Raw genomic sequence first — 23,233 nt, forward strand, 5'->3', positions numbered from 1 at the left:
AAGAAATACTGGATGGATTATCACAAAACTTGGTGGAAAGATGTGGTAGTTCTGTCTCTTTCTTCAACACTTCCATCTTTTGACAGTTTCACAGATTCCCTCAGGAATAATTGATGGATCTTATGAAAGAAAAAACAGACAGATTTAGGGGACTGATTTTCATTAGTGTGTGAAATTTGGTGCAGCTTGATTGAATTAAAGAGGACTTCTGTGCCTTGGTGGATGTATGCACTCATGTCATTCTTGTTTAATCATCAGTTTGTGAGTGACGGGAAAATGACATCTGAGTGACAAACCTGCCTGATAGACCCATTGGATAGGTTTTAATGCTACATGAAGCAAGGGCCAGGGGAGACCAAGTTAGGCTGTTTTACAAGACTCCAAACATATAGGACAGTGACTCAAATCACAACGGTGGCTTTATCAACCCCATGAGTCGTTCTGTCGAGTCTGTAACAGATAATTTTCCGAGAGTTTAATCTAAAAAACATTTACTTCATGTTCAATAAAAAGCAGATGATGAGCAGATGTAAGAAACAAGTTGGGCTTCTTCTCTGCCTCCAGCTAATCTACAGAATATTTTTAACCTCCTTTCCTTTCAAATTGCAAATGTCGCAGACGTACCGTGAAGCACTGCAGTTATGAAAGTCATCAGTCTGTGATGAGAACTAAAAGACCACAGTGGAGTAGTGTTGGAGCCATAACTATCGAATGTCGGCTCAGTTTCAAGGTGGCAGCTCAGATTCGGTTCAGCTTCGATGAGAAACGCTCTGATTGATCTTCCTGCTTTGTGTCTGATCAGACCGGCGAGGCAGGAAATCAGAGCATGGCGGGGAAAGCACCCCTCCCTGTTGCATGGCTTCATATAAATGTTAAGTCTGAACCGAGAACAAACAAAGCAGGAAACAATGAAGCAAAGATAATAAAAATGCAAGTAGGCAAGAACTACAAGGCTTATAATGATGGAGCAAAACGACACATATTCAACAAATGTGTATGTCAGCTGGACTTTAACAATGCAAATTCTGGTCTCTACAGAAAAATGTCCTCATCATAAAAATTACACGGTTTGTACCTGACCAAAGTATCAGTCCAGAAACAAAGCTATTTATAATCAATTGCAGGGTGAGTAAGGAGCAAACCAAAACTGCAGAAATACGCGCCACACAGAAGCTGAGCAACAACATGGCACAGGCTAGTGTTTTAGTGACACAATATGTTGAAAATCTATCGTCATCGCGATATGAACATGTGCGATAGATGTATCGCAAAAGATGGCAAAACGGCAATAAAAGGTGTTCCATGTGCTTTGAGCTCACACTCAACTTATCAATATACTATTTGGCTAATCAGATGGAGCGCTGCTGCCCTAAATGCCCGCCCCCTAAGTGGATTATATTTGTTAAGTCGTAAAGCACACCGAGGTATAATGTAGTGCGTCGTCATGGCTGAAGGGAGATAGACAAGTGAGGAAAATGTGGGCGATGAGGAGGAGGAACAGCAAGTCTGTCAAGATAGAAGACGTGTATACAAACACAGGAACTATGCAAGTCATGCCGAACACTTGTGGCAACCACCAGAGGAAACATGCCTAATCTCCATAGCCATTTACAACAAAGCCACAAAGATCTATTCCAAAATCTAGCAAAACTACTCAGGTTAAGTCGAGTAGCCGCAAAGTAGTCAAACAGACTTCATTTTTTTAAACATGGCACGTTATTTGGCTAAGGACACGATGCCTATAAGTACAGTGAGCAGAGATGGCTTTGTGATTCTGATAAACAAACTGGACCAAAAATATCACATACCATCACTGAATAATTGTTTCCCAAGTGGCCATTCCACAAATATACGGCACATGTCGGAAGACGGTTAAGTCCGAACTGAGACAAGTGGAGTACTACGCAAGTATTACAGACCTTTGGTCCAGTCGCGCAACCAAGGCCTATTTGAGTTTTACCGTGCATTTCCTCACTGAAGACTTCAAATTGAGGACACATGCCTACTTTTAGATTCACAAGGGTAGGCAGTGCTTGGCGGTTGCTTTAAAGTATACTGCTGGGCACAAAGCAGTAATACACACAACCAGTGGGTTTCACACTTTGCTGTTACCGTTTTCCAATATTAAAAGATCCATCACACATATATGGTGATCCTCCTTAGCTATGACACCAAGCAGGTTTTAGTGATGGCTATGTATTTCTATTAGTTCATTGGTTCCCAAACTGGGGTACGTGTTACTTGAAGGCTACAAACAGACATGATGTTTTTTGTATGTACAAATACTTTTTATAAATTAGTGTGTTGAAGTAAATTAATGTTATTGTTTTGTACTAGTTTTTTTGCTGTGGTATCAAAATGGGTATCGAGAATCGTAGAAACTTCAAGATATTAGTATTGAATACTAAATCTTTGGTATCGTTACAATCCTAAACCTAAGAATTAAAAAAGACAGAGGATAAAATGAAGCCTTGGCTTAGATATCATTCATCTGTGGAAGAATGACCTTTTTTGTACAGTCAGAAAAGACAGAGATCCTCCAAAGCTTATAGTGAAGAACTCACTCAGGGTACATTGCTATTATATGCAATACTCCTGTTATTTTATTTATTTTCTAAGATATTTATGCATTTTTATCTTTATTGAAAGGGCAGAGTTGAAACTTAAAGCGGGGACAGCATGCAGCAAACGGCCATGTTCGAACCTGCTGCCATTGCAGGAGTACTCTTATAGGAAGCCTCTGGACATGGGAAGCCACTGTTTATGGACTAAATATGTCATCACTTAAATCCTTTATTACACAAGTCCCTGAGCTGACTTCCAAGTTAGAAATGTGATTGGACTTTCATGGCTATACACTACATATGTGTGGTTTTCTGGCATTTCCCTACCTCCAACAAAGGAGATAATGTTTTTGTCTGTGTTTGTTTGTAGTTGGCAGAATTTCAGACACTGCTTAAAGGTTCAGTGTGTGTAACATTCTGGTCACATCATTTCAAACTCGGTGCTCCTCTCTCCCCCCTCCCTTCCTGAGCATCAGGAGAGCTACGGTGGCCCTCGTGCGTCAAAACACCGGGCGACCTCGCTGAGCTGACTTCTCTCCAGTGATGAGTCGATAGATCAATATATTCGCTAATGTCACCTGTGTATTTCGTATTTAAACAGTAGTTGATAGCTTACATGTAGAATATGTTACAATGCTGTGGTAGTGCTTTATTACTGAAATTAGGTAGCTGAATGCTAATGCTGGCTTACAATGCTAATGCAACCCAACGTTAGCAAACAGGGTCGTTTAGTGTGATAACAGGGAGACGGCGTTGGCAGGAGACGCGTGTCTTTTTGTTTAGGCACTGCAACAGCTGAGAGCTGTGCCGAGGTGAGCGAGAGAAGAGGGGGAGATCCTGGAGCTGCAGCAGTGAGGAGGAGTAGGAGGAGAGAATGAACCACTGGGACAAAACTGTTACCTTAACATTAGCTGTGCAGTGCACATCAGTTACTCACTGTAAAACCTCAGGGACACCACTGAATAATAACTATATGAATACTGTATGTTACAGGAATATTTTGGTATTGTTTAACATATGTGTGGAATAAAACATTACAGCCTACAACCCCTAATAACTGACATTGTCATATAACCAACATTATAGTGAGACTTATAATAAAGCATTTGTCTGTTTTGAGACACTTACTTAAGAGATAAGTGTAGAGCAGCTCAGCGGCTGACAGCTGCAGACATGGTGACCCACCTTCTGCTGGAGTGCCATGGTGCTCTTATGAACTTTGGGGACACACCTTTCAGATAGTTGTTTATCTGTATATGTTGGCCCTTTGATACACTGCCGACCTGTCCAGTGATTACTCTGCTTTTTGTCTAATGTCAGCTGTGATTGACTCCAGCTTCCCCACAACCCTCAAAGGAAAAGCTGAGTTTTTTGATGGGATTTGAAAATGGAGAGTGGAGGAGTGAGTTGGATGGAAGAAGAAGATCTGATGGTGTATGAGGGTGCCTCAATGTGCATGAGTTCAGAAAGGTATAGAGGAGTGAGATTGTGGATGGCCTTAAAGGTGAGGAGCAGAATCTTAAAAACAATGCAGTATTTGACCGGGAGCCAACGAAGCTGCTGAAGGAGTGATGTGATTTAATAAAGGGGGTACTGGAAGTGATACGAGCAGCAGAATTCTGGACTATTGAAGTTTATGAAGACATTAACGTGTGTTGCCTACCAGGTTAATGTTTATGATAAGTGTTTAATACTTCAATTTTGTTGAAATGTGAGCTTTCGGGGTATTGGTCTTTATGATGCTTCGCCAAGTTCGTCACAATTTCTTCTGAGAATTTGGAAGGTATGTCATATAACCAATGATAGCAAAATGCAATATTTACTAGACTGCTACAGATGAACATAAATGATATAAGCATGAAATAAGGTTATCAGTTGTAGGGGTATAACAATTCTGAAATGTAAACCATGACAGACATTCATAACAATGAGCAGCTGCAGTTACAGCCTGTTGAGCCTCTCAGTAATGTACAACACTCGTAATGAGGAAGTATTGTTACACTTGAATGTCAGATCCTCAAAGTAATATCAATACATAACAATGATGACTAATTGATTGAGTCAAATGTTACTTCATCCAGACATGATTACTGCCAGACCTTTTCAATCCCACATCACTTTAATGGAGCCAGTATTGAAATGTGAAGTACAGGCTCAGAAGGCATCATATGACACAGCAAAATAAAGAAATATAAGAGCAGCTCCAAACAAAATTATAAAATTAAGACAGCATGCTCTCAATTACTTTAGTAATTGAGTATTCTTATCATTATTCCATTAATTCATTGGATACAGAAATCATTGTGCTATTCTGAAATAGCAATGGAAAATTTAAAAAGAAGAAAAAATGTAATTCCTTGAATCAAATTGGTGTCCTTCCTTCCAGATTTACAGATTCAGCAGCAAGTAAAGTGGATGAGCTTACACCTGCGACTCCTTCAGCTCTTGTTATGTGAAACAAAGGTAACTAACTGGTACAGCAGACAATGACGGGGTGCGAGACGTAATTAAATACTAGGGCTACGTTGTAGCACTTGCGGGCCCGAGCACCCGCACGTTGAAGCCTGTTGCGGTCGGTGGAGAGAGCGATCGATGACCAAGCGCACATCATCGATCGAGCATGCACTTCTCCACGTTAAATGCGCTCTGCGGCAGTAGGTTTGCCAGTAGGTGGCGCCATCACTATTATTACGCACAGACATATATATCTGTTCATGTAGGCGCTCTGATACAGCGTGAGCAATTTTGTGTCAATCGGACAATGTTAACACAACTTAATTTTCACACTGATCAGTAGGTGGCGCTCTGACCCTGAACTAATATTTATATGTGGAGCTGTTCAGATCAGTATTGTGATCATAGGTCAGTAGTTTGGAGCCGGTTGGATAATGCAGAGTGGATTAACAAAGTACTTCCTGTTTCCTGGCGAATCAGTAGGTGGCGCTATGACACTGAGGAAATATTGACACATAGAGCTGTTCAGGCTTGTACTCTTATCATGTGACAGAAGTTTGGTAGTGATAGGACAATGCACAGTGGACTTATGAAAACATCGTGTCCTTTGGCGAAGGATGATCCTTCGCCAAACATCAATTTTTACATGGTTTGAGGAAATGTCACAATTCTGACCTTGATTCAATGACTTGACTGAGCTCATTTGAGCTGTATATTGTAAATCAGCCAGGAGCAGTTCATCAAAGTATAAAACATGTCACTTCCTGTAGCCACCAGGGGGCGCTGTAATTTCAAGTCATAATTTCTGTGTAGATGTCATCAGGATGGCACCCTTGTCTTACATGTCTAGTTTGGACTCGATTGGACAATGTATGTCCGAGATACAGAACCTCGTGTTTTGATGGCGTTTAATCAAACTCAAGACGCCACGCCACGGTCACACGGTGTGACAAAAGGTCAATCTCTTAATCACTTTTTATCTCCATCTTGTTGTGATGGCACTGATCTTAATTTGAAGTTAATCTGATGAAAGCCCTGGGACAAGTGCATCAAGTAAAAATGTGGAATATGGAAAAAAAATGGCCACTTAATCCAAAATGGCGGCCTCCCTGTTTGGTCAAGCATACCTATCCAAGATATTTTTTTGTTTGTTATGAAACGACACATGTCCCGATAGATTTGTATAAATGTCGGCCATCGTAGTGCCGGGGTTGCCCTATAGGGGGCGCTGGTCAGTTTTTTTGCCACGCCCATTTCTTAAAACCATATGAATATCTTCAGGGGGGGGCTGTTGTTACACACATGTAGTTTGAGAGAGATAGAATCATGAACACTGAAGTTACAGCAATTTCGTGTTTCACGGCGAGTTGATGAACTTTAATGCCACGCCATTCATATGGCGTTTGACGAAAAGTCACGGTAATCTTATGTCTTCATTGTCAATGTCTTGGGACCCATTTGATACAGTTTGACATGGTTGAGGTCAGTGGATGAGGAGAAATTCATCCAAGTGTAAGACAAGCAAAAAACAAGACATTTCCTGTTGCCACCAGGGGGCGCTGCGGTTTTAAGTCATCATTTATGCATAGATGTCATCAGGCGGGGACTATTGTCTTACATGTCTAGTTTGGACTTGATTGGAACATGTATGTCCGAGATACAGATGCCCGTGTTTTGATGGCGTGTAACCAATTTTTAACGCCATGCCACGGTCACACGGTGTGATAAAAAAAAAATCCCTCAATCACTTTTTATCTCCATCTTGTTGTGATGACACTCATCTGAATTTGAAGTTGATCTGATGAAAGCCCTGGGACAAGTACGTAAAAGTAAAAATGTGGGATATTGCCAAAATGGCCACTAAAAGCAAAATGGCGGACTTCCTGTTGCGTTTTTCATAATGCTCCATGAGACTTTTTTTCATGACTGGTCACGATACACCTATATCCAGATTTTGATGAAAATCCGTTATGTGGAAACCTAGGGGCTGGTTCCAGGGGGCGCTGTAGAGCCATTTTGCCACGCCCAATTCCAATTACTCCAGAATACTAAAATATCCGCAGACCTTGAATTTCCTGCAAAGTTTCATAACTTTTTGAGCATGTCTAGACCCTGAAAAAGCCCCCCAAAGGGAAATAATAATAATAATAATAATAATAATAAAAATCCTTACAGATTCAATAGGGCCTCTCACCATTCGGTGCTCGGGCCCTAATAAGCGTTATAATATTAATAAGTCACCTGTGCACGGAAAGACTTGCCGACATGTCTGTGAGATGCAGCTCACAGCTTTATATGAGAGTTTTAAAGCAATTTGTGCTCATTATGAAACTATATCTGGAAATAGCTATTAATGTGAGACTGACAAAACTTCAAGGGTGAGGCTGCCCAGAAGGACATCCATGCAAAACATGATCTGCTTTTCAGACATGTCTGAAAATGGCTAAAAGGACCACTGAGCAGTGCATAATTTTGTATCAATAAATAAACTTTTGATGGAAAGAATTTGAATCTATGATTTTTGGATTCAAGTTATTCAAGTTACTTAAGTGATTGTTTCAGTGGTGAATTTTCCCTGGAGGGAAAACAATTCAGTCAAGGTCTCAACATCTCACACTTGCCGAAAAAACTCTTTATGATCTCCTTTATGAGTCAGAATTGTGGAAGAGTTAAGGTGGTAGTGTGAAAGGCTGGTTTGCTGCTTAAGGACCTACAAAACTTTCCATCATTGAAACATGAATTCTGCTCTCGACAAGAAAACCCTGAAGGACAATATCCGGCCATGGATATTTATAACCGAAAACTCAAGCACAGTTAGACTAAGCAGTCTATCAGTTTGATGTATCACTCAAGCTTGGGTTCATAAAGGCCTTTAGTCTGTGAAGCTGTGAATCCATTGGAACTTGAATGGCAAGAATTGAAGAAATGTTTAAATAAATACTTAAAAGTGGAATTGTACGTTAATATATGAAACAGTCTAAATGCCTGCATACACACATCAAACACTTACACACACATCCCCTCAGCTCAGTGTAAATCCACTTTCATGCTGCATTAAGAGGCTTCTGTGTGAAACGTATCAAAGCAAACAGACGCCGACAGATAGCAGGCCTCCCACTCACTGAGGAACAGTGGCGTTCAACAGCCAGAGGGCAGAGTGACAGAGCTGCTCATGTGTTCAGACCCTCCCTGTACCTGTACCTGAGGATCTAAGTTTACAGACCGCAAAAACAAGTTGTTAATTTGTATGACGTACAGTAAACCCATGTGTGCGCTCGCATGTAATTAACAGTCTTCCAAGGATGACAAGATCAGAAATTACAACATAAGTGATAACTTTCATTGGTCTGGTTCAAATCAGATGTACTGTCAATATTAACAAAGTTTGCTTTTAAAAAATTGTCATGAGAAAAGAAAAATGCAAATGAATGGGAGTTTCTGTACTAATCTTGGAAGTCCTGCACTTTTAACGAGAAGTCAACTCGATAATACATAATTAAGAATGTCAGGCAATTCTTAAGTGGCGGAAAAAGATGAGGAAGAAAAAGATAAGGAAGATGTAAGATGTGAAAGCATTAATGTGACACTTCAGTTCGTTTCATGTATTCGTTTTAGGGATACTACAGCCTCCTCAATATTTCACACAAATATTTTCAGATGTTTTTCCATCTCTTTTGTGTTGTGGAAGCTTAAGTCTATTACACATACAATTTTGTTTCAATATAGATCACTTGATCCTCAGTCGGATATGACTGGACCTTTATTGGCACGGTAACACAGATAAGGGGGGCTGAAGGATGGTCAGGGTTTGAATACGTTTAAGAACAAAAAACAACATGCTAAAATGCTATGCTATATATTGCTGACATTTGTTGTAAATGTTGAAATGTACCTTGTGATTCCTAACGCTGTTTTGCTGTCTTTGTTACCTGCTGACCTTCTCTGTCTTCAACACAGATTTAAAAAGTGCGAGGAGTGTACACGTGAGATAAGAGACCAGTCTGTGCTGAGAGCAGTTTCCTACTGAGAACCAACAGCAGCACTGGGGTCTGGTCGAGAGAGGGTCTGTGAAGTAGTTCCAAACCTAGTCTGAGCTGGAGGCACTTACTTATAGTCTGAGCAGCAGCTTCCTGCAGGGCTCCAAAATGTCACACACCTGAAGCACCGGACTCCAGCTGCTCTAAAGCACTAAATTACAGGTCATACACACATTCAGCTCCGCCAAAGATGTCTGTTCTTCATAAGTTGAATTGCTACTATGTGAGGTGAGGGATGTGCTGCTTCTGCATTAGGTGACATATATGTTTAGGGGCCTTCCTCCACAGCGAAAAAGACTAATTCTGATGCTGTAGCTTCATGAATTTAAAGGTCTGGTTGTAATGAAAACTGTTGACACTTCAATCTGTATGTTAATTACAATTTGTGGTCCATTCACACTTTCAAAAATGTAAATAACCACTATTTCATTCATGTTTTGAAAACACTTAATCAGCCAAACGATTCTGTAAATTTCGAGAAATCCAATTCTTCCACAAATTGTATCATAGAGCACAAACTACCAGAGGGAGAGAGAGCTGCATCACATCAGAAATTATTAAGGCAGTTGCTTGACTCTCAGCTTCCAATTGAGCAGCTTTCAATTTGACCCAACCCCTGTGACCAGTCATATTATTCTTCATAGCGCAAAGACCAATTCACCTCAAAGCGACAACTGATGGACAAGGATTTCAATTCCTGCCCCTCCTGAGAGCGCCCACCCACCCACCCACACCATAAATACCTGAAGAAAGAATTACTGAAGTGGTGACAGCACATTGATAATGAACACATCAGGTCCCTTATTTCATTATTAGACTGGTGAACAGGAGATTATCTCAGACAGAGCAGCATTCAGCAGCTGTTCAATCACCTCAGACAAAATAAATCAAAGTGAACTACTAATTCTGAACAATTCATTTTCTTTGAATTTGATCCTTGTCCATCTTCTGCCACCATTAGCCCATGGCCTCAAGAGACCAGGAAAACTCTCAGCCAGACAAGCCGGGGAACATGTTGTGAAGTTCATCGAGGTGAGTTTACAGTTCAGAGAAATTACAAGAACAAATCTTTATTTGTTATTTGAATACATTTTCATGAACTGTGTGAAATGTGACTTATTTTACTTCCATACAAATCAAGCTCTTGTGTTACAGACTGGGACCAGCATCCAGGGGCATCTGGAGAGCAGCATGAAAAACCCTATATGCTTGCTGTGTGGACCCAGAAGAGGACTTCATTGTGATTGGTAAACTTGCAATATCTTGTAAGTGAGACTAAACTCAGTGTCTCTCTTGAAGGAAGAGCCAGTGAAAACAGCCACGGAAATACCGGCAGATGATTTGGACAGTGATGACAGTATGGTGACATTGTAAGGGACACTGAACGAGGGGGAAAAGACAATGCATATGAAGCCTTCTCTTACTTTGATGGCATTTTAAAGGACAGTGCTGTGTCCATTGACTCAATTCTTGACTTTGAACAGATATACAACCGGATGAATAAGTACGGCATGACACTGCCTGTTGTCGTGTTAGCTTTTAAGAAGAGAAGGCATCGACAGCATGCACGGAATTAACGTTCGTCTACATGATGTCAGCACTGAAACAAATTTTGGGATGTAAACATCAGGTACATCAAACTGAATACAAGTTAACCAGGATGTGGCGTTCTTCACTTAGCAAGACCACAAGCAAAAGGAAAACTGAATAATGTCCTGTCACAGAGTGGACAACAAAGACATAACCTGGCACCAATCCACTGTCTAAATTTGCATCAAGATGCGCCAGATGCATTAACCAGATCCTTCAAACTGAAATTCCCAGTTGCACACCATTTCGATTTGGAGATGGAAATATAGTGTACTCCACCAGAAAAGTAAAACTACCTGCTAAAATAGGCAAAAGAAAATGTTGTGTTGAAGCTGAAGTGGCTCAAGATGATATCCCATTTTTGCTAAGAGGAACATTCCTTAAAGAGCTGAAACCGTTTTGAACATGGAAAATACCTCTTTATAGCCTGTACCTCTGGACCTCACCAGTTCAGGCCACTTCTGTGTGGTCATAGGAGACACACACTGAGAAGAGTCATTCTGAAGAGGATGTCCTTATGGTCACAGAAAACTTGTCCAGAGATGAGAAACAAAGTTCTCCTGAAACTTCACAAGCAGTTTGGCCATGCATCAGCAGATCGACTACAGAGGCTTATCCAAAGCTCCATAAATGAAGACAAAGAATGGTTCACCATTTTGCAACAAATAATATAAGACTGTGACAAATGCCGGCGGTACAGCAAGAACAAGCCAAAGCTGGCTGTGGGTTTACCTCTTTGGATTTTTATAGGGCATGGAGCTGTCCTGAGATATGTATATCCACCCTAAACAGTCATACCCATCACTATATTGGTACTACAAAGTGAAAGAAATCATGCAGAGTACAGGTGGTAAAAGGTCAAATGTCGATCCAGCAGTCTTTTATTGGCTAGATCAGGGCTGGGCATTGTACGGGCCCCGGGCCACATCCCGGCTGTCCGTGTCCGGCCCGCGCGAGGTTGATTGTAAATTACAAAATAAACTTTTTTTTCTAATTTTACCTCACGCATGGACTTAAGCTGCAGTGCTTTTATTTTGAAGTGTTTTATTCCGTTAATGACGCAGGACGTAGATCCAATACCTGTGCATCATTGAATCAAGTTACGAGCAGTTACAACTCACAAGACGAGTCTAGCCCACGAAAATGTCTGCCCACGCTAAAAAGAGAAAGGTAGACACAGAATGCAGGGTTTTCAACAAAAATTGGACTTCTAAGTATTTATTTATTGAAGTCGGAGGTAAAGCCGTGTGTTTGGTTTGCGGAGAGCAGATCGCCGTGTTGAAGGATTTCAACTTGAGACGGCATTACGAGACGAAGCACGCGGAGAAATACAAAGGCTCGACTGATGATGAAAAGGCCGGGACATCGGAAGCTTTACTAGCTAAGCTACAAAAGCAGCAAGGCTTCTTTACCAAGCTTCACACATCCAGGGATGCAGCAACCAAGACCAGCTTTGTGATATCTCACAAAATAGCTAAAAACAGCAAGCCATTCTCGGAGGGGGAGTTTATCAAAGAGTGCTTGGTGGAGTCTGCAGCACTAATATGCCCGGAAAAAAAAGAAGCATTTGAGCAAGTCCCGGGAAGTGGCAAGTTTTGACTTTTTCTCCTTGGCTTTGGACGAGAGCTGCGATGTCCGTGACACAGCCCAGCTACTCGTATTCGTACGTTGGATAAAGGACTTCAAGATTACGGAGGAGCTGGCAGCACTGCGGCCAATGAAAGGGACCACAACAGGGAGCGATCTATTCACAGAGTTAGATGCATGCATGAACACACTGGGTCTGAAATGGGACAGACTGGCAGGTATCACAACGGAAGTCTTACCGGGAAAAATGTCGGACTTTTGAAACGTGTTCAAGATAAAGTGACTGAAATCGACCCGGATCAGAAATTGGTATTTATACATTGTATAATACATCAGCATGTGTTGTGCAAGTCAGTGCTAAAGATGAACCATGTTATTGATGTTGTCACTAAAATAGTTAACTTCATTAGGGCACGAGCATTAAATCATAGACGGTTTGTTTCACTTTTGTAGGAGCATGAGACTGAACATGGTGACATAGGCTACCACACAGCTGTCAGATGGCTCAGCCTGGGCAAAATGCTAAAAAGAGTATGGGAGCTGAAAGCAGTGATTCAAGAGTTCTACGGAAAAAAAGGCAAGGACATCCCAGAGCTCTCAGATGAGGACAGGATGGCAGATTTTGCATTGGCTGTTGATGTGACTGCACTGATGAATGAACTGAACACCAAACTGCAAGGCAAGGGCCTATTTGTTCATCAAATGCACAGCCTGGTGAAGGCTTTCATGAGAAACATGCAGTATCTTTCAAGCCAACTGGAGAGCAACAATCTCACTCGCATGCAAACCCTGAAAGAAGTCACACCATCAGCTGATCATCTTTGCAGGTACTCATCCATGCTAGGAGCACTGCATGGTGAGTTTTCAAGGCGATTTTAAGATCTCAGAATGATCAAGGATGAAATGCAGATGATTTCCTCTCCCTTTACCTGTAGTGTGGATAATGCACCCAGTGATGTTCAGCTGGAACTCATTGACCTGCAGTCTGATGAGGTACTGGCAGAGCATTTTAAATCAGGATCACTGCTAGATTTTTACTCTTCGCTCAAGGAGGAGAACTTTCCAAACATAAGGAGACATGCTCAGAAGATGTTGGTTCTCTTTGGCTCCACCTACATATGTGAACAAACATTCTCAGTGATGAAGTTTGCAAAATCCAGGTATAGATATACTCTCACTGATGATCATCTGGCAGCTGTGCTTCGCATCTCCACCTCAGACATTCAACCTGACTTTGATGCACTTGTGAAAGCCCAACAGAGACTAGATTTCTCTCACTGAACTGAAAAAAATCAGACTAGAAATGCTGGCATGTAAAGGCACCAACTAGCATTGAACTGGGACACTTTCTTTGGAGGCCATTTTTCTCAAAATTTTCTCTGACAATCGTTACAATATGATGTATCTTGCTTGCTATTTGGAGTACAAAGACAATATTGTGGTGTCTTTAGAAAGCTATGAACCTCTTTCCAGCAGTATATGGAACTCAAAATGTGTTTTGGGGTGACTGTGCCTGAAAATTACACATTTAATGTGTCACAAATGGTAAAAAGTTCACATTTAGTTTGTTTTGGTGTTTCTGGATGAGTATTTTGCAGAAATGGTTATCCTTCAGGGCTGAATTCAAGCCCAAGTCACACCCCTGGTGGGGTGTGGGGTAAATAATGTTTTTTGTTTAGTGGGATCAAAATGTTTCTATTACTGTTTTTGTTTACCATTGTTTTGGGACATTTTATTGATAATTGACTTTTTGTAAGGCAACCTCGCTTTTTCATTGCTTAATCATAACATGCAGTACTCTTACCAGTCTTAATAGCTTGTCAAAACAATGCTATATACTGCTTTTATAAAGAAATATAATTAATATTATGCAGAATTGAGTTCGGCCCCCCACAATATTTTTTGTTTCTCACGGGCCCCATGGAAAAAATAATTGCCCACCCCTGGGCTAGATGGTTACTAGAGTACTTTTATGTCATTTTGATGATTTTCTTTGGGCAAGTTCACAAAACTTTCTGACAGATGTGATTCCTCTGCTTAAGTCTGCGTTCCATGTTGGATGCGAGGAGCATGACAAATTTGGCTATGTAGGGATGGATTTTGCCGATGGTGTAGTTCAGATACATCAGCTCAGTTGCATTGATAATCTATAACCGCTCCATTTGCAAACAGCACGTGCCATACAGAGGGATGCCCTCTTAATGAGACCTTAAAAGATCAGCTGAAGTAAAAATAGGAAGGACACTGTGGGTTGCTAAGCAGACCAGACCAGATGTCATGTTTGACACCTGTAGTTTAGCATCTAATATAACAAATAACACGGTACAGTTTAACCATGAAGTGAATGGAGTTGTGCGTAAGCTTAAAGCGTAAAAGATGACTCTCAAATTTCAGCATTTGGATGACAATAATGCTTTGAACCTTATTGTTTTCAGTGATGCTTCCCTATGCAATCTTTCAGATGGAAGTACAAAGGGGGGAACTTGATTAATAAAAAACACCACCAAGCCTGTTGCTGCAGTTTCATGTGTGTATGTGAGGACACAGGAGGACATTTGAAACATGACTATTGTTTTTTGTATGTAGTTTAATTAGAGATCACTTCTCCACTGAGGAAAATCCCTTGTCTCTCTTTGATCGTTTGGCCTGTCAGCTCCTCTGCAGCCACACAAACACTGACTCTCAGGGAGATCCTCTCGTCTCACACATTTTCGGGCAATTAAGATGACGAGCGGCAGGCTTCCGATAAGATCTCCATCTCATACAAGATGATAGGCGCAAAAAGGGGATGACAAAGATGAGGGGAGATGATGGGAGAGGATGGGCATATTGCACAGAGACACGAGTGTAAAAATGAAAAAAAAGAGTGAGGAAATTCACTGCAATCTCTTCTCAAAGTTGTCTTCCAACAGTTGTGGACGGAGACATGAGGTAACAGGGGAGTCAGAGTGTTTCTTAAAGAGTTAGGACAGTTACAATAGGTTGGATTTTACAATATCTTCTGAAGTTTTGTCTTATATCCATTCTCAGCCTCTTAAGAGGCGGCGGAGATACGACTCAAACGCCTGCCTGAGGAATACCCTAGGTAAATTGAAAGCTGTTCTTGAACCATTTGAAGTACATGCTTGGTCTCTTTTGAAAGGTAAAATTCTGAACTCCCCCACTCCAAACAGTCAGAATCACTCTAAGTGCTACTGGCATTGAGTAATAGCAGTTGGAACACAGTGAAGTAGAAGGTTTTTAATTCATCCGGAATATTTTTTTGGTAAACAGATGCCTGCAAATGGTTATAGCTGGGACTTATGAGCTGGAAAACACAATGGGACCACAGCATGAAGCCTTACCTAGCCCAAGTTCACATTTGATAACAATACGACAGAAAATGAATATTTTACACATGTTTTTCTAAGGGTATGTCTAGGCGGTTTCCGTTTGGAGACTCCAAAGGACCCTTGGTAACCATGGTCACACTCTTTCACACTGAAAGAAAAAGGGCATTCAAACACACACACCCCTCCTCCAGATCAGAATTGACTCCTACAGACACAAACAGAGTGATACAGAGGGCCATACACAAATCACAACCAAAACAACACATTTTTGCCTTTTACGCACAGCTGTTCGGGTGTCACAATACCAAAAATGCAGTAGTCGGTGCCAATACCTGTAAAATAACAAGATTCTCGATGCCAATTTCTATACCAAGATTTCATGTACTTGAAACGCGAACTTCTTTATTAAAATATTTGAAAAATAGATAAATGTCATAAGACATACAAAACATGTGCAATAGAGCATAGCACAACATAATAAAGTGCAATTAATGGTCATAGTGCAACAACAAGTGTCCCCAGATACATTCCAGACATCTTTTCAAAAGGTTCTGTGCAAAAACAAACAGTGCAAAACAAAACAGTGGATAAAACAGTGCAGCCATTCAGCTAACAAGAATGGCTGCACTGTTTTTGGTAAGTTTTGGTAAAATTGCATAATTTTTCACAGCATTTCACACCTTTTCTGGGCTAGTTCAAGGTTTTTACTGAGGAAAACTAACATGTCAACATGGTCTTGGGTAAGTCGGGAACGTCTTGGACTGACAATGATTCCTGAGACACTGAATACCCTTTCGGAAGCAAAGCTTGAAGACCACGGTAGCATCGGTTGCATAATGGCTTCTGCGGATTAATGAAAATGCCACGGTCATCTGCCTCAAACGCAAAGTTCTTCCATACACAACTCTTTGTGCCTTTTTTAATCAACAAGTCGAGATGGGGCGATCGCTGCAGCCGCAGTTGCCATCTTGGTTTTCTGAATGTAAATGTCGACTGGAACACTCTGAAGCGTATACTGCCCCCATCAGTTCCGGAATAGGCGCAGCACCAATGCTAAGTTAGCATTGCTAACAGCTGGCATCGGCGCTCACGGTGCTTCGAAAAAATGGGCATCGTCTGTGTTTTGTTATTTTATTATCGAAAGGTATCGTAAGTATCGGTTCTCGTGACATCCCTAGTCTTTACGCAGTGATTTCCTCGCTGTCCCTTTAACTTTACACCGTGACTCGTCAGATCTGAATGTGGAATCTTATCGATCTGTGGATTAATATGATTCTTCTTAGGTGAGTGACGTCGACTTTGTTATTTTTCTGTTTTTGTTGAGGGTCTGAATGAGACATTGATTGTACAAGCTGTGGTGATTGGATCTTGAAATGGTTTACATCAATCAAATCAAAAGAAGCTTTCCAAAGATATGTTGCATCTGTACGACGGAGCTCTGTAAATTACGCTTATCGGTAGAAAAGCCAACCTGTGGGACGCCCGCGGGCCGATGCAGCAGAAGAGGTTAAGCAAGTTCCTATGTAAGATTCATGACGTGTTCTTAAGAAGCCAAGGATGCCTTAACGAAATTCTAAAGATGGTGGTGCATTAGACTCAAAACCTAAAAAAGTCTGTTCTGTTTTGTTGTTCCAGCAGTGGATTTAAAATCTCCACAAAAACATGAGATGCAGATTCAAGTTCACAGGCCGGGCTGGTTTCGGACATCCGTTTTTTAAATAGTTTTGAGGTTGGGCTCGGTTACGTTGGCTGGGCTAATCATTTACACAGCACATGTCTGTAATTAGGGAAAGTATAACTTTGTATCAGGGACAATGTAAAATAAACCTACTGCAGCTTACATTAACTGCATCAGACTCATGTGTTGGTCGCACACAAAAAACAAAATGTCTGTCTGGTTCGGGCTTGGCTAGGTTTCACTCTGGCTCAGAACAGGTTCAAACCTGAGTGACTCTTTATTCTTGACACAGACCTGGACACCGTGTGAGCGGTTGCATCTCTGAGGCAGAAGGTCAGCTTTGTGTTCAGAATTAATATGCTAAATGTAAGACCTAAAGATAGGTTGCTCTTATGGTAAGTGCAAGTTAAGAAGTGTTTTCCTCTTCAACGTGGTCCGTTTGTTCTTACATAACAACAAATCCCAGACAAGAAAACATTGGTGAATGTCAGAATCTTTGAAAAAACAGTCTAAGTGATGAGGTCAATTCTCTTGATAAGAATGGTTGGTGAACGAGGCCCACAGTTCTCAGTAATGTCAGAGAGAGGCTGTGTGGTGACATGAGGTTGGGGTGGTCAGAGGGAGGTGAAGAAAATAAAAAAACGTTTTAGAGGGGAGTTGGGTTCTGTAGGCAGCTCCCTCACAAACAGAAAAGTGCTTGTGGATAGATTTTTTTAATCTGTTTCAGTCTGTTGCTGCTAAATGTAATTACCTTGTGCCAAAGAGCTCAACGACGACTCTGTCATCAGAGGTGTGGAGGAGGACAAAGTCACACCTCTACCACCAGTGAACACGGGACAGTTTGAAACCACAGCACGCAACCACTAGCCCCCAAACCAGGAGGTATCAGGAAAGTTCTGCAAACCACTAGTTTTGTAGGTGTCCGACAGTTCAGTTGGTGAACAAAACCGGAGTGATGCAATTGGACGAGATGACTTTAGGCTTAACAAAATCATTATCAGTGTTGACATAGATAATACATGAGAAATTTTGAATTATCTTTCTATAATGTTGAATACTGTCATTTACATGTATTCTTCAACATCAACATCTTTCTCTTTATCTATTGTTTATAGATATTGCTTTTCAACAGTAAAATATCCTGCTCAATAAATACATTTTTCTGACTTTCGACCTGTTCACAATGAAAATGTATATTTTATTAAATAAACTTTTTCCTCTGTTTTTAGCCCCTCTACTAACTATAAATTCGGAACTCTGATTTTCAATTCAAATAATAACTATAACCAAAATTACAATACAGACAGTTAGCTACTCTGAAGGATATAGAGTTCTTGACAGTGTAGAGGTTGGCAAAATTCACTTAATGAAAAAACATTTGTGAAAGAAAAACATTTATTATGAAGATAATAAAGTATAAAAACACAAATTACTAACGGTGTACTTAATATAGAAGATGTGTATGTGAGTATGCGTGTGTGTGTCTGTGTGAGCGAGTGTGCTTCCAAAATTGCGTTTGGCCACTCCAAAGATAACGTGTCCCCCTCCCCCTTTGGAAAGTTTACGACATGTAGCGGGGATCAGAGAGATGGGTGCTGAGATATGCGTGTGTGTGTGTGTTGGTGTCAAATTAGAGAAAGTTACTAGATGCATGCAAGGAAAGACTGAAGCGCATAACTAACATTAAGTTTAAAATAACTAGTCTAATATTATTATTAAGCCCAGTTGAAAACGGAAAAAAGGTTGATGTGCTGTTCGTCCAATGAAGTGGCTTTCATTTGAAGTTGAGCAGAAAAAGAGGTGACCTCCTCTCGGTTGAAGAAATTAGTCGAAAAGAGATAACTGGAGAGGCCAGGCACTTCTCCCTTCTGCAAGTTTCGTAGAAAGAGGAAGAAGAAGGGGAGAACTGGGCTTATATTGGCCCGGTGACCTCATAGGTCATGGGGCCCAGACTGACCAATAGTGGTTGAAATGTGTGTCCCCGGTCGGTTATCACACCTCTGTGACGTTGACGGGCCCTGGGAGACTGAGTTCTGGAGGCTCTTGTTTTCTCCAGAACATTTGTTTCATGAGCATGCAACAGGAACAACAACAACAACATTGGTGACTGTATACGAGTTGTTCTACATTTGGTTGGCACTACTAGATCTAAGTACAAGATTGCACCACCTTACTGACTTTGCCAGGCGTCAGTCAGCAAATATTACTTGTACCACAGCTATCTTCTCTGGTATTTGATGTATCACTGATGTAGACTTTAGTGGCGCCTATTGACCTGGCATGCTTGAGCATTTGTTGTCAGCTGTGTTCTCATCTGGACAGAGATATTTTGTAAAATGCAGGTGGTGTGGACTGAAATTTATTTTAAAAAAGAGGGAGAAAATAACATTTCAATAACATATCTGCAGTGGTGTAGACGAGGCCTTTTTTTCTTTAAAAATTATTGTTGCATGTAAAACTATCTAGCACACACGGGATGGTGACAAGTTTCTATTAGTCTTTACAAGAATCAGGTTCAAAGGAGTTTGACATGACACAAAACTATTTTGAATATGTATTCGCTGTAATGCAACAGCACGAGTTAGCATGCTGCAAACACCAAGATCTTTAATGCTATTATGAGAAGCGTAAAAAAATTTAAAAGAATAGATAATTATGAAACTGTGGCAGGACAAAATTGAATATTGAAGGCTGCCAGTCTAGATGATAGGAAAACACAGACTTCTCTGTGGTGCCTCCTCAGATGGTGCCAACAGGTGAGCCCAGAGATTTGTTCTAAGGCACCTGCAGCTGCACCTTTGATTGTTACTTACTAATAGCTTAAACAGATATATTTTAGTTGACGAAATATTAAAACTAAACGTGAGGGCAGGTCGGACTGGAGGTGGACACAGAAACTAAAGCTCGGTACAAACCACCTGCAGCTTCTGCTCTGATCAAGAAGTTGCGGCACTGATCTCTGAGCAGCTGTGACCAGAGAGACTCTGTGTTTTCACTGTTTCCACTGTTAAGAAGCAGCCGCTCAGTGACTGAGCGGCTGCTGATCTCACTGTGTGCGTCTCTCTAATCGAGTGAGCGGGGGCGGAGGGGTGGAGCCCCGTGGCCTGTATGTGTGTGCGCTGTCTGGGAGAACACGCACGCACGCACGCATACATAGGTCTAATAGCTTGGCTGTGCGCAACAATACCACCTCCAGTGTGGTTGAGGGTCGACAGTCTCTGGCACCGTTATTTTGGGGTTCGCGGGCTGAAAAGTTTGGAAACCCCTGATGTACGGTGTAGAACCACAAATACTCCCACACATTGTTGTGATTGTCTGCTCAGGTAGACTTTGCTTGCTAGTGTCCTCCATACTAAACAAAACAATGTAACATTACTGATTTACTTCACTAATAGGTCAAGAGGACAGGCACCAGGTCAAGCAGACAGTGATGGTCTGATGCATCTTTAAAGTGTATTTTGAATTAAAAAAGGTGTTTTCAGATCGAATACAAACGATTCCCGATCATTCAAATTCAACAAACCAAAACAAAACATAGGTCAGTGTGGTAAGAACTAAAAATGTTATCAGCCCATGGAACATTTGCAAACATAGAGGAGGTGGGGTTTACAAAGATACTGCAGGGCGATCCAGATGTATTGGCTTCGTGTTTGGTAGCTTACGTGTCAATCATTTTACAGTCATTGTTCAGAGGAGTGCGTTATGTTATTCCATCATTATCACATTGTGAGTCTGTTCAGCAAATGTCTGCCAAAATAAATCACAGTATGTGGTAAAATTGATGTGTGAAGTATCGCAGCCCAAGTGATAACCTGTCAAATGTGCCCAACTTTAACCCCACAACCTGCTCCTGCATAACTCAAATGTCATGCTGTGGCAGAGTCCAAATACGATTACATTTTCATGGTATCAAATACCATCGTATCCCCAACAAAAGAAGAGCTCCAACTCAAAAAGTGCCAGCTGAGGACTCAGCCCCTTTACACAGGGAGTACAGTAAACATGAAGTCACTTGCCTCATAGTAGCTCCTCACAGCGTTGCAGAAAGCTTCATCTGCCACAATCTGAGTCTCTCCGTTGAGGAAGGCCAGGAATCGCTCCTTCACCGCCTGCAGCTGCTGCTTGTTCACCTGAGAGAGACGAGAGGTGAAGGAGGTGGAGAAGGAAATAAAGAATAGAGATGGAGAGTTTGAGAGGGAGGAGAAATGTTAACATGAGAGAAAGTCATCAATTAGAGACAGAGGGTGAGCAGATGATGGAGCAGAAGAGGAAGGCAGGGTAGAAGAGAAATAGAACAAAAGTACAAGATTAGACTCATATTTAATGTTTGATACCTTCATTACAGAGAAGAGCCATTATCCAACAGGATGTCTTTTTTCAACAAAAGCCACAAAAGAAAAAATCTGCTGTTTCTTGAAAGGGATGGAGATTTTTTAAAAGAAACACAAGGACTATTTTAACTAATTTAACACAAATTGTATGTATTTTACTTAACTGTTAATCCTTTTCAAAGTCATCCATTTTAGCCTGTATTTACGTAGATTTTCTTTCTTGTAGAGAGCTATTAGTTTCAGCTTTTCTTTATAAAAACGTTAATCCCTTATTTATTTGGTAAATTTATATCATTTCTCCATTTTGCGGCACAGAAATTGTTTAAGCGTCAGTATATATGTCTGTAAGCTTATAATGGTTACACAGCATAATCTGCTTTCTTTGGCATTGGTGCATCCAATGAAATCAACACGTCTGTGAGTTGCGGATAAAGTGATTTTACACAGATACACTTTGTCAAATTCATCTGCCTTTCTCTATGGAGGGGTGTGAAGTGGCTTAAGACAACGCCGATTGCCAATACTGTTTCAGATAAATAAGGACAGGGCGAAAACGGGCATATAGACTTCAGAGAGACGTTTCGACGGGGGAGACATCACTGGCAGTTGGAAGGGATAACTGATCTTCTGCTCACAGTTGGCTAGACTCGTGTTGTTTGTGGTGGCTTATTCCAACTTGTTTTGGTTCAGAGTTCAAATATCGACAGTCATTCCCCAGAATTGCCTACCCCACCTTTAATGGAGCCAATGACCAGTGCATCAAGACATTCTGTAAGAACAAACTACTGCAGAAATTGATGAAATCTTAGAAAACAAAGCAAAAGCTCTGCTGGTGCTTTATCTACTGTGATCCTAACCCTAAAGGGGAATAACTTGCAGCCTCTGTCAAATCAGACCACCAACATCAACGCATCTGAAACCTGCAGCTGTAGGTTATGGATAAAGTGGAATGTGAACAATAAGGCTCATATCAATGATCTAAAATATATAAAATATACATTTCAACTTTTACGTTATGAAAGTCCGGAGTCTGAAAAAGACCAAATAACATTTACCGAGCAAATCTGTAACTGAATAAAAACAACTTCCAAAGTTGGTTGATAAAGAAGATGGGTGTCAAAGAACACTTGAAGCAAGGAGTACTCTGGTAACCAGAAACTGTATTTCACATGCCTTGAACAAAAGATTCCTTCTCCAGGTGAGATAATAGAAGTGTGTGTGCGCAGCTATGTAAACAATCATTTTATAATCGTTAAACAAAAGTTTTAATGGTTGATATAGGTGTTTTATGAGCTGGGTGTCTGTGTTGACATTCTAATATGGAAAAAGCAGTATTGTTCGTATTAGTTAACTGTGTCTCTCCCTGGAATTTCATAAAGTGCCTTTAAAACATAGTAAAGCGGAGGTAAGACAGACTAACATACACCCCACCACTACCATCAAACACACAGAGAATCATAATTATCACATGCGCGTGCGCGCACACACGCACGCACCAGTCTTCAAATATATAGGCCATAAATATTTCATGAAGTAGAGAGAATCCATATGTTTGAGTCTACATAAGCATTGGCCCTGTAAAGTCCAAAGACGGTTCGAAACAATTGGTGGCATTTTCAGCCATGTTTAACCATAACTGTAGATATCTTTCCAAAATATT

The 23,233-nt window shown here is 40.9% G+C and overlaps 1 pseudogene; it reads left to right on the forward strand.

Annotated features, from left to right (window-relative positions):
* Positions 1–12,433: 12,433 nt before the first annotated feature.
* On the forward strand, positions 12,434–18,109 carry LOC128444787 (general transcription factor II-I repeat domain-containing protein 2B-like; annotated as a pseudogene).
* The last annotated feature ends 5,124 nt before the right edge of the window (positions 18,110–23,233 follow it).

This window comes from Pleuronectes platessa, chromosome 7 (assembly GCF_947347685.1).
Source record: "Pleuronectes platessa chromosome 7, fPlePla1.1, whole genome shotgun sequence".
NCBI classification, from domain to species: domain Eukaryota; kingdom Metazoa; phylum Chordata; class Actinopteri; order Pleuronectiformes; family Pleuronectidae; genus Pleuronectes; species Pleuronectes platessa.